At 39.0% G+C, this 12,171-nt stretch overlaps 1 protein-coding gene across 3 annotated transcripts in view; it reads left to right on the top strand.

The window, feature by feature from the left end:
- cd247 (CD247 molecule) overlaps window positions 1-12,171 on the top strand; it is a 141,238-nt gene that overhangs the window by 83,031 nt on the left and 46,036 nt on the right. The window contains exon 1 of one of the 3 annotated variants that reach the window (XM_041210755.1): window positions 2,258-2,378. The exons of 1 other annotated variant lie outside the window; for it this stretch is intronic. The gene's annotated coding sequence lies outside the window, so the exon portion shown is untranslated. Of the gene's footprint in view, window positions 1-2,257; window positions 2,379-2,738; window positions 2,925-12,171 lie in introns of those variants that run through there. One more of the 3 variants, XM_041210754.1, reaches the window with a different exon arrangement.

Here is a 12,171-nt window from a genome sequence, read left to right as displayed (position 1 = left end):
ACTTTCTGCATGCGTGCAAGTGCGCGCTTGATAATCTCCCTGAGGCATGGAGCTGCCTCAGAGAGATGAAGAGTCTAAAAAAAAAATAAAGAAATGAAAAATGTTTTAAAACATGTGCCTTCATGTGACTCTGTCGCATGAGCTGGGACATGTTATTAATTAAATTTTAAAATTTTTATTTTATTTTTATTTGCTTTAGGAAACCTCATCCCGCCCGTGGATGAGGTTTCCTAAAAAGTGCAAAGGCTGCTTGGCCTTTTCGCCTGCCCTGCCAACCATGAGGTTGGATCGGCAGAGAAAAAGTCTATTTAATTGATCCCTTAATGGCCTTAAGAGGCCTTTTAATTGTCAGCAGGCACGCTGCTAACTCTGGCGCGCACCCCCCGACAAAAATATTGCGCGACTACGCATTGATGTCAAGATGCTTGCCCAACGTCAAAGCTCATCAGCGGGTTGGACGCACGCACGCCTGCCAAGCTAAAAACTTTGCCCGATGTATTTATTAACTGCAAGAGCTATCTAGATACATACAGTTAAACGTTCAAGCTAGGAGCTGTCTCCATCCTTGATTGTACACACAGCTCTGTCCAACACTAAATTGACCCCTAAATGCAGGTCATGTGTTCTCTTACATCACTGTGTGGGCGATACTGTACTCAGTCCCATGGTAACCCTTTATGTGCCAGACCCTTATACTACATGAATCACTCCCAAATCCAAGGAGAATTGAAAGATTGTGGTCAGTGGTCAGAGCTTCTGCTAAATCTACCCTAGTTTCCCTCAGCAACTGAGGATGCATCCAACTTGGATCAAGTAGCTTGTTTACTTTGAGTGATTCCCTACCTATTTAGCACCTCCTTTCAATCTAATTTTATTCTATCCAATATTTCTATTCCTCACCTCTTCTACTGCAATATTAACTTAATCCATTTCTTTAGTGAAGACAGATGCAATGTACTCACTCTGTTCCTCAGTAATGACATCTGTCTCCACAGGAACATTTCCATTTGTGCCCTTAATCTGACCTACCTTTCCTTTAACTATCTTTATACTTCTATATATTTATAAAATATTTTTTGATTTCCCTTTATATATTACACACTAATCTTCTCTCATCCTCTCTTTGCCCTTCTTAAACCGTTTTTCAATTTCCCCCTGCAATCTCTGTATTCTGCCTGGTTTTCACTTTTATCCTATACCTGAGGGTTGTCATAGGCCACCCTTTTTCTATTTTATTTTAATCTCTTTTTCCCTTGTTATCCAGGAAGCTCTAACTTTAGATAATGAATCTTCTCTCCTTATGTGAACATGCTTGGTTTATACCCAACCTATCTCTGCCTTGAAGACCCGCAATTGCTCTTTTACAATTTGACAATTTTTTGCTTCCAGTCCAGTTATGCTAGATCCCTCTCAAATTGCTGAAAGTGGCTGTCTTCTGGTTGGGTATTTTCGCCATTGATTTTTCTGCTGTAAGGGGAATTATATAATGATCATTGTTGCCCAGATATTGTCCTGCTGAAACACATTGCAAGTGCCTGAATTAACCCCTGAGAACAGGATTTCACACTGCTTCTTTCCACATTGGGCTAGAAAATTACTAATTAAGAAAGTTCTCCTGTACATATTTTAGGAACACTTCATCCTCTTTGCCATTTACTTTGTCTTTTTGCCTCCTGTATGTTTTAGATAATTGAAGTCTATTAATTGTAGACTGGTAAATTTAGAAGCTTGTAATTACTTAAAGAGTGAGTCACCGCCAGGTCCTCTTTTAAATATGTAACTCCAAAGAGTTATGATTATCACTAATATCACATTGTTTTTTTCTGTCAATTACTCCAGTATTTATGACTATATCTGTAAGAATTTACTTCCCTCATCTTCAAATCTTAGTCTTTCCATACTACATACTGCTGAGGATGTCACCAACATTCACTGTCCATATAAAATATATTTTAAAACTATGAACAGAACCAAAAAGATGTTAATGTTAAACATATTTCACGCTATCAGATTTTTAAAAAGGGATCTTGGCGGTAAGATTGCCTCTTTAAATTTATGCAATACACTAGATAGGATATTTCCATTATTATTTAAAATTAAATACTGCACAAATGCAAAAGCATATTCGGCCCTGTACAATGGAAAGCTGATTCATGGTTTTAAAATTTTTATGAACCGAAAACATAAGCAAATGGACGGCTCCACATAGACAATAAAGTCGAGCAGAACTTCCGGGTCGAAGTGAAGCCTCAATGTGCACCTGCACCCCGACATATTCTGGTGCCATTAACACAGGTGCTGTGCCAGCTTCGGTTTTCGTAAATGGTTTTACTCTTTTTAATACTTGTTCCAGAAGAATTTGTCTGAAGTATTAGCAGGTACGTTTGACAGGAAAAAAATTATAATTTATTCTGTTAAATACAGCATAAAATGGTTTTAAAATGGCACCTACTTGGGTGTTGCAAATTGGTTTTGAAGCAGAAAACAACTATGTAGAACTGTAAGATTTTTATGGAAGTTTTTTTCCAATGCTTATTGATGTACTTTAAGAATATGTAAGATGTGTCGTTTGGTGCACAAACAAGTTAAAATATATATTGTAGACAAAATAATGTAATTTAACAGGAATTTAAGATACTTGGTTAACAGGAAACAATACAGTGGGCGTTGACAGAAAATGGTTTAGGTTTTTTAGTTTCCACTCACCTCAACAAAAATATAAATTTGTCGTCAATTGATTTCAGTAATGCACATGAGTAAGATGCAAGTTGATATATTCCATCACAATTACGTTGAACACTGGATTGTAATTAGTTGGAGTTATTTCTGAGTTCATAACTGAAGAATAGAGTAGTCAAGTTAAAGCTAACGTAAGAGCTGGTACATAAAAGGATTCTGTGAAAGATATAGTTCAGTCATTTCAGGTGAGTGAGTTTTTTTATAACTAAATATTTATCCCAATGATATGGGATTGTTTAAAGTGTTGAATGCGCTTTATATTATCACTTAAATACTGAAAAAATTATCAGAAATGCTGCATCCTTAGAAAAGGGCTCAGATATAGATGCCATTATAAATACCTAAATATAATCCAAAAATTAATAGAAGTTAGAAGTAGCCCATTAACAACAGCTCTGAGTTACTGGACTATAAAACATAAGGCCTGAGTTCCAAGCCCAGTTCTGATTTGTTTAAGTTTCTTCAGTTGATGAGTTTAAGTTGCAAATGAATTTCATAAGCCCTTGACTAAATCACTGAGGAGATAGAAAGGGAAACATACCAGGCTGATTCCTGCCCAGTAAAAACAGATTCTAGTCAAATCCATTGTCTGCACTCACAAATATACTCTGAGTGTACACAGATGGACAATGTCAGGCTTTTTAACTGCAGTGAAGTGGACTTACAAAAGTCAGTAAACCATTTCAGCTGTAGCTCATTTGGTAGCAGTTTTGCTTCTGAGTTAGAAGGTTGTGAATTTAAGTCCAAATCCATGACCTGAACACAAAATTCAAGGCCGACACTCCAGCGAATACAGAGGGAATGATGCACAGTTGAAGGTGGCTTCTTTCAGATGAGACATTAACCAGAGGCCCCATCCACCCTCTCAGCTAGATTCCATGGCACTATTTTGAAGAAGAGCAGGGTAGTTATCTCAGGTGTCCCAGCCAATATTTATTTCATAATCAATGTCACAAACAGATTATCTGGTGATTATCATATTGCTATTGTGGGACCTTGATGTGCACAAATTGATTGCTGTGTTTCCTGCATTTCAACAGTGACTACACACTTTAGGATGCCTTTGGTCGTGACAGGTGCTATATAAATGCAAGTCTTTCTCTCTATGCCAAGAAATCCAACTAAAAGATAAAGGAATTTGTCCCAGCATTGGCAAGTGAATTCGGTGTTTAGACTTGAACCTGTAATATATTTGTTCAAACCACAGGCTATATTTAATCTGTTGAGAAATTCATAATTTCCACACCAATTTTTTCTTTAAAAATGTGAGCTGACCCAAGTCATGCTGGAAAGCAGACCATGTGAACCTAAAATAGACAAATATCCAAATCTCAAAATTCTGCCTGTGGTTGGATATGGGTGGAATTCTGGTGAAGTTCTGGAGAGGCATCCTAATTTGGTTCCACTGAATTTTCACACCATCTAAACTATTGTGCTGGGTGTTGTGCTGACAGGAATTTCTTCTGCCCACTACTTGACACCAAACTGAGAGGAGGTGCAGGTCCCATTCTGGGCTAGTAAAGACTGCAAAATTTAGTGATAATTGATCACTGTTGCTGAATGGCCCTGTCATTCCAGAGAATAAGTTTCAAAACATTTTCCTTCTGCTTGATCCAACTTCTGATTCTACCTCTTGGAGCATCAAGGAACCACTTTGCATTCCTCCAGCTGCACTATAGGGGTATAGACTCCATGACTTTGTTCTGGGGATTTGGAGCTGGGGTTACTGCGGGAGTGTAGTGGCAAGCAAAATTTCTATCTTCCCACACTTCTGGCAGCGTAAGATGTCTGGGCTCCAGGTTCTGGAAATTAATTTTTAATAGGCTGACGTGAGAAACAGAGGGCAGTGTCCCAGCTGGATGACTGTGCTCGACTAATGAAGTTGAATTCCTTCTGATTTCCTTGCCATTGCAGACAGTGTTTCATGTATTCCTGACAAGATTCCAACATGCTGTGCTTACAGTGGTACAGAAAAACTTGATACCATTTGACAGTCACATTTTCTGTGGGCTCCTAATAGCGATCAAGTGAAATTGTTGACACTGCAACATCATTCCAAAAATAAGAATTCATCTGTCAAAATATTTTTTCCAAAAGTGTATACCTAGGTTCAAGTTTGTTTTGACAAACTACAAATGTATATTTTAACTTGTTCCTTTGTTTCTGGTTATTTTAACAGGAGTGCTTTATTTTGTGTAAATGTTGGGTGTGTTGTTTTCAATAAGAATGCAAGTTTTTCTTTACATCTTGCATCTAGATGCATGTTGTAGCTGTGTAAGCAAACTGGGTTGTTTCCTCTGTAGAAAATACCTGTGCAACAGTATAAAAATAAAGGTCAAATTCATATATGCTAGTCTGATATCAGCAGCTGTCTGATGTAAGCACATTTTATTTAGTTCCCAACTTATTCCCAACTACAATTGAAGGGATGTCAACTAATTCTTGTTATGGACACAGTTAGATAGTAGCTTTTTTCCTGACATATTGCTTGCTGCGGGATTCAATTACAAGCAACATGACTCTAATTGAGAATCAAATTTATAACCCAATATGAATTGTGTCCATTTTTAAGCTCAGTCACCTTCACACCATTGTTGAGGGTCAAGCTGTCTGCACTGCTGAAAAAGCAGATGTATGGAATGGTTGCTCTGCAAAATAGGTGGGTGCCTCAGTCTGTCAACCAGCTCTGCACTTGGGTGGTAGATGAAACCATGATAAGGTGCAGAGCACCATTACTGCACAGGAAATGCACAAGCTTAGAGGTAGTTCCACTCATATGAACCTACCGCAATTAAGCTGTTTCTGAAAGTTCTTTTAAACCACACTGAAAACATACTGCAAACAGCGAGAAGTGCGTTATGCCACAAGGAAAGCAGAAGCTCACACAGTTTCAAAGCATTTTCATGAAGAATTTGAGTGAAATTCAGATGGAATAGGTAGTTATAGATATTTGAACTAGAATGTTGATAAGGTGGAAAGGTGACATATTGACTCAGTTAAGCCACATGTAGATTGAAAAAAGGCACAGCCAAAAAGTAACCTTGTGTTAACAACACTTTAAGAACTGATGCTGCTAAAAAAAACAGTTAAACTCAGCTCACCTAATTAAGAAATATGGACTGACAATCAGTTACAGATGAAAGGGATATTGACAATGGGGTGGTGGTTGACGAGGTGTATGATTAAAAAAGTGATTGATGGCAGCAATTTTCAAATGACCAGGAATTGTGCCTGAGTAAATGGAACCATTAACAATGTCACTAGCATGGGGATCAGGATGGGGAACTGAATTGTCACAAGCAGAAATAGAGATGGGAATTAAAGGATTAAGATGTGGGTCATATGGAAAAAATAAGCTTAGGGAGAAAGGGGAAGTTGGATGGAAGATTTGAGTTAGATTGAGAAGAGAGAGAGGGGTGGTCGATGGGCCTTATGGTCCACTCTTGCTCCAATTTCCTGACCTCTTGGCCGAGACGAGGAAATCAGCTACGCAGCTGGTCTCATTTTTAGAAACGAAGAAATCCTTAAACACTTTAAACTCGGTACTAGAGCTGAAGGTGAAGTGCACAGGGTAAGGGATTTGAGGAGGTGCTTAGTCTCGTGGTTCCCTGAGCTTTCCAAAATAGTCTTGGAATAGAGAAGGATGCAGCAGAAGGTTTTTGGAGATAATTCCCTTCTAAAATATTTAGGATGTATGACAATTCCGGTTCATAATGTTATCTTAATATTTTGAAAAACATAATAAAATTTCTGTATAGCTGCTTTGTGGAGCTGTTTCTCCCCACATAGTCAAATATTTCCCCAATCTAGCCACACTTAGATTAACTGCAAATTTGATTTCAATACTTTGACTATAACAATATGGTTAATTCACTGACATACTCATTACTCATTCAGAATGGTGATTTTCAAATTTTACCTGATTCTTTCTTCCATAGGAGGAGGTAGCAGTAATATTGAATAGGATAAAAGTAATTATGGAGGAGGTACTTAAGGTTGGCAGTCCCCAAAACAGAAACAGTCACCTGGACTGGATGTGATACATCCTAGGTTGTTGGGGGAAGTAAGGGTGGAGATTTTGGAGGCTCTGGCCATTGTCTTTCAACCCTCCTTAGATATGGGAGTGGGAAGGGATTAATTAATAACCTTGTTGTGTGGAGTCCTTTAGGGAACAGTGACCATAACATGACAGAATTTTTCATTAGCATGGAACATGAAGTAGCCCAATCCGAAACTAAGGTCCTAAATCTAAACAAAGGAAACTATGAATATATGAGGCGTAAGTTGGCTTGGATTAGGGAACTTCATTAAAAGACATGATGGTGGATAGGCAATGGCTATTATTTAAGAAACAAATGTATGCATTGCAACAGTTATACATTTATTTCTGGTGTAAAAGCACAACAGGAAAAGCGGCCCAACCATGGCTGACAAAAGAAATTAAGGATAGTATTAGATCCAAAGAGCAATCATATACAGTTGCTAGAGAAAGTAGCAAGCCTGAGGACTGGGAATAGTTTAGAATTCAGCAAAGGAGGACAAAGAAATTGATTAAGAGGGGAAAAATAGATGGCTGAATTTTCCGCACCCGCCTGCCTTGGAGATCTTACGATCCCTCTGCAAGTCAATGGACTTCTGGCTGAAGCGCTGCCTCGCCCACAGCAGGTCCTGCCTGTGATGGGGCCGGAAAATCCCGGCCAGGGTATGAGAGTAAACTTGCAATGAGCATAAAAGCTGACTGTAAAAGCTTCTATAACTATGTAAAAAGAAAAAGGTTAGTGAAAACAATTGTAGGTCCCTTACTATCCAAAATGGGAGAATTTATAATAGAGAATAAGGAACTGGCAGAACAATTAAACAACTATTTTATTTCTGACTTCACAGAGAAAGAAACTAATAACTTCCCAGAAATGCTAGGGAACCATGGGTCTATTGAGAAGGAGGAATTGAAGGAAATTAGTATTACTTAAAAAATAGTGCTGGAGAAATTAATGGAACTGAAAGCTGATAAATCCCCAGGGCCCGATAATCTACATCCCAGGGTACTAAAGGAGGTGGTCATGAAAATACTGGATGTATTGGTTGTCATCTTCCAAAATTCTGTAGATTCTGGAACAGTCTCAGCAGATTGGAGGGTGGCAAATGTAACCCCGCTATTTAAAAAAAGGGGGAGGGAGAAAACAGGGAATTACAGACCGGTTAGCCTAACATCAGCAGTGGGGAAAATGCTAGAGTCTATTATAAAGGATGTGATAACAGGACACTTAGAAAATATCAATAGGATTAAACAAAGTCCACATGGATTTATGAAAGGGAAATCATGTTTGACAAACCGACTGGAGTTTTTTTGTGGACCTAACTAGCAAAATAGATAAGGAAGAACCAGTGGATGTGGATTTGGTGGGAATGTGAGTGGTGAAGAGGATGTAAAGAGGCTTCAAGGCAATTTAGACAAGTTGAATGAGTGGACAAATACATGGCAGATGCAGTATAACGTGGATATATGAAGTTATCCACTTCGGTAGGATTATTTAAATAGTGATAGATTGGGAAATGTTGATGTACAAAGGGACCTGCATGTCCTTGTACACCAATCACTGAAAGCAAGCATGCAGGTGCAGCAAACAGTTAAGAAGGCAAATGGTATGTTGGCCTTCATTGCGAGTGGACTTGAGTACAGAAACAAGGTTGTCTCACTGCAGCTGTACAGGACTGAGACCACACCTGGGGTATTGTGTGCAGTTTTGGTCTCCTAACCTAAGAAAGGGTATATTTGCCTTAGAGGGAGTGCAATGTAGGTTTACCAGACTGATTCTGGGATGGCAGGATTGTCGTATGAGGAGAAAATGGGCCAACAAGGCCTGTATCCACTGGAGTTCTGAACAATGAGAGGGGATCCCATTGAAACATATGAAATTCTGACAGGGATGGACAGACTGGATGCAGGGATGATGTTTCCTCTGGCTGGAGGTTCTAGAACAAGGGCTCACAGTCTCAGGATATGGGGTAGGCCACTTAGGATTGAAGTGAGGAGAAACTTCTTCACTCAGAGGGTGGTGAACCTGTGGAATTCTCTACCACAGAGGGCTGTGAGGGCCAAGTCACTAAATAAATTTAAGAAGGAAATAGATTTCTAGACTCTAAATGTGTCAAGGGTTATGGGGAGAGAGTGGGAGTATGGCATGAGATAGAGGATCAGCCATGATCATATTGAATTGCGGAGCAGGCTCGAAGGGCCGAATGACCTACTTCTGCTTCTATTTTCTATGTTTCTGTGACAGAGGACTTCAAGATTGCAAATGCTATGCCCTGCTCAAAGAAGGGAGACAAATAAACCTAGCAATTACAGGACAGTCAGCCTTATGTCAGTGATTAACTCAGAGAAAATAATCCAAGGCAATATTATTTGTCATGGGAAAACACGAATAATAAATCAGTCAGCATGGATGTGTTAAAGATGAATTGTGCTTGACTATCTTGTTTGAGTTCGTTGATGAAATAATGGAGAGGGTCGAGGATGGTAATGCAGTTAATATTTTGTATATGGTCTTTCAAAAGGCATTGATGCAATAAAAGAACAATGTAAAATAGCTCCTTTCATGACCAGAGGATGTCTCAAAGCTCTTTACAACCAATTAAGTACTTTTTCGAAGAGTTGTAATTTAGAAAATATAACAAATTTGTACACAGCAAGTTCCCACAAACAGCAGTGTCACAGTGGCCAGATAACCTGTTTTTGTGATGTTGATTGAGGACTAAATATTGGATCTTTTACATTTATCTGAGAGAACAGACAGGGTTTCAGTTTAACATCTCATCCAAAAGATGGAACCCCTGACAGTGTAATATTCCCATAATTTTGGCATTCAAATTCAGGACAGGGACTTGAACCTAGAACCTTCCAACTAACAGTCTGGCATGTTACTAACTAAGCCAAAGTTCAACTATGTAATAACCCTATTATGTAATAACCCTACATAATAGACTTATTGGAAGAATTGAAGGCCTTGGGATTAAGGGGCAGTGGCAGAGTAGATATGAAATTGGCTAAGGGACAGAAAGCAGATCTTAGTGGTGAATAGTTGCTTTTCGGACAAGAAGGAAGTACTCAGTGGTGTCCGCCAACCTTTGGATTGCTACTATTATACTATATGTTAATGACTTGGATTTGAATATCAGAATATTATTTTAAAGTTTGCAAATGACGCAGAGCTCAGAAATGAAGTGAATAGTGAGAAGGATAGTAAGAGACTTCAGAAGGACACGGACAGATGAAATGGGCAGAGACATGGCAGTTACAATTTAATGCATAAAAAATTGAAGTGATGGATTTTGGGAAGAAGAATGTTGGTAACATGAACCAAATGGCACAAATTTACATGTTGTGAAGGAACAGGGAAATCTGGGGATGTGCTAAAATCAGTAAAGATGGCAGGACAAGTTGAGAAGTTTGTTAAAAAAGCATACTGGATTCTTGGTTTTATGAACAGTGGAAGAGAGTTCAAAAGCAAAGAAGTTATACTGAATATTTAAAAATCATTACCTAGGCCTCAAATGGTGTATTGTGCTTAATTCTGGGCACCACACTTTAGGAATGATCTTGTGGCCTTAGAGGGCATGCAGAGGAGATTTACTTAAATAGTAGCAAAGATGCAGGACTTTAGTTACTTGCAGAAACTAGAGGAACTTGGATTGTTTTCATTAGAGCCGACAAGGTTAAGGGGAGATTTAATAGAGCTGTTCAAAATCTTGGAGGGTTCTGAAAGAGTAAACAAGGAGAACCTGTTCCCAGTGCCAGGTAGGTCTATAATCATGGACACAAATTTAAGGTAATTGGTCAAAGAAACAGAGGTGAGATGAGAACAAAAATGTTTGCACAGTGAATCATTATGATCTGGGATGTACTACTTGAAAGGATAGTCGAAGCAGATTCAACAGTAACTTTCAAAAGGAAATTGGATAAATACTGGAGTGGGAAAAAGTTGCAGGGGAAAGGACAGGTGAGTGGAACTGATTTGATAGTTTTTTCAAAGAGCTGACACAGGCACGATGGGCCTAATGACCTGCTTCTGTGCTGCATCGTTCCATGATGCAATTCAGGCCAATTCTTATTGTTTCTGGTACAAACCCTCTGGTCTTCAAATAGGCATCATGGAACCTTTTATGTTCACCCGACCAGTCAGATGTGGCAGAGAAGCGTGATACCCAAATTTTTTTGTCCAGCAAAACTAGTGATGGATGGCTAATCTAGTTGTGAGCCAGCTATTTGAATTTGAAGGAGCAAAAATTGTGGCCATTTCAGAGAAACAGCCAGGATAGCGACAAAAGCATCAAAGGTGAGGTAAGTGAATAACAGAGCTCATTGATAGCTCCAGAACTATTGGGCAGAATTTTACCAGCCCCCAGGAGGCAAGAATGGAGGCGGAGGCAGCTAAATCGGGGGGAGCTATGATGGATCAGCTTCCTGACTATGTCCCGCCATTGGGAAATTTTACTGAAGCGAACCAATTTATATATGCAAAGACCCTAGTAAGGGCCATTTTACTGTGCCATCAGTGCTGGGTGTGAGCTGGCGGTTAGGATACACTCACTGATTGACTGGAGTTAGCTTTATTTTCCAGACAGCATAAGTTTTCACATCTGAGAAATGTGAATGAGGTTGATTCTGCAATATTTGCTTTAACAGCAATTGATATCTCCATATTAATGACCGAGACCTTGGTGTATAGAATTTCAAAACTTGTGGATGATGTGAAACTTGGAAGCATTGTGAACTGTGAGGAAGATAGTGCAGAATTTCAAAAGGACTAAACAGGTGGATGGAATGGGCAGACAGGTGGCAGATGAAATTTAATGCAGAGAAGTATGAAGTGATTCATTTAGGTAGGAAGAACACAGAGAGACAACATAAAATAAAGGGTACAATTCTAAAGTGGGTGCAGGACCAGAAGGACCAGGGTGTATATGTAAAATTACCATTGAACATGGCAGGACAGGTTGATAGAGCGGTTGATAAAGCACATAGCATCCTAGGCTTTATGAATAGGGGATTTGCGTATAAAAGCAAGGAAGTTACGTTAAACTTGTATAGAACACTGGTTCAGCCTCAACTGGAGTATTGTGCCCAGTTCTGGGTGCCAGGCATTAGGAAAGATGTGAAGGTAATAGAGAGAGTGCAGCAAAGATTCATGAGAATTGTCCCAAGGATGAAGAACTTCAATTATATAAGTAGATTGGAGAAATTTGAAGTGTATTCCTTGGAAAAGAGGGTGAGGGGAAATTTGATATGGGTATTCAAAATAATAAGGGGTCTAAACAGGGTAGATAGGGAAAAAATGTTCCTGTTGGTGGATGGATCAAGCTCAAGAAGGTACAAATTTAAGGTATTTGGTAGAAGAAGCAATGGTGAAATGAGGGGAAATGCCTTCATGC

The sequence above is a fragment of the Carcharodon carcharias genome, chromosome 18, assembly GCF_017639515.1.
Source record: "Carcharodon carcharias isolate sCarCar2 chromosome 18, sCarCar2.pri, whole genome shotgun sequence".
Taxonomy (NCBI): domain Eukaryota; kingdom Metazoa; phylum Chordata; class Chondrichthyes; order Lamniformes; family Lamnidae; genus Carcharodon; species Carcharodon carcharias.
The sequence above is the reverse complement of the archived record's forward strand: the minus strand, read 5'-3'. Positions and strand labels throughout refer to the sequence as shown.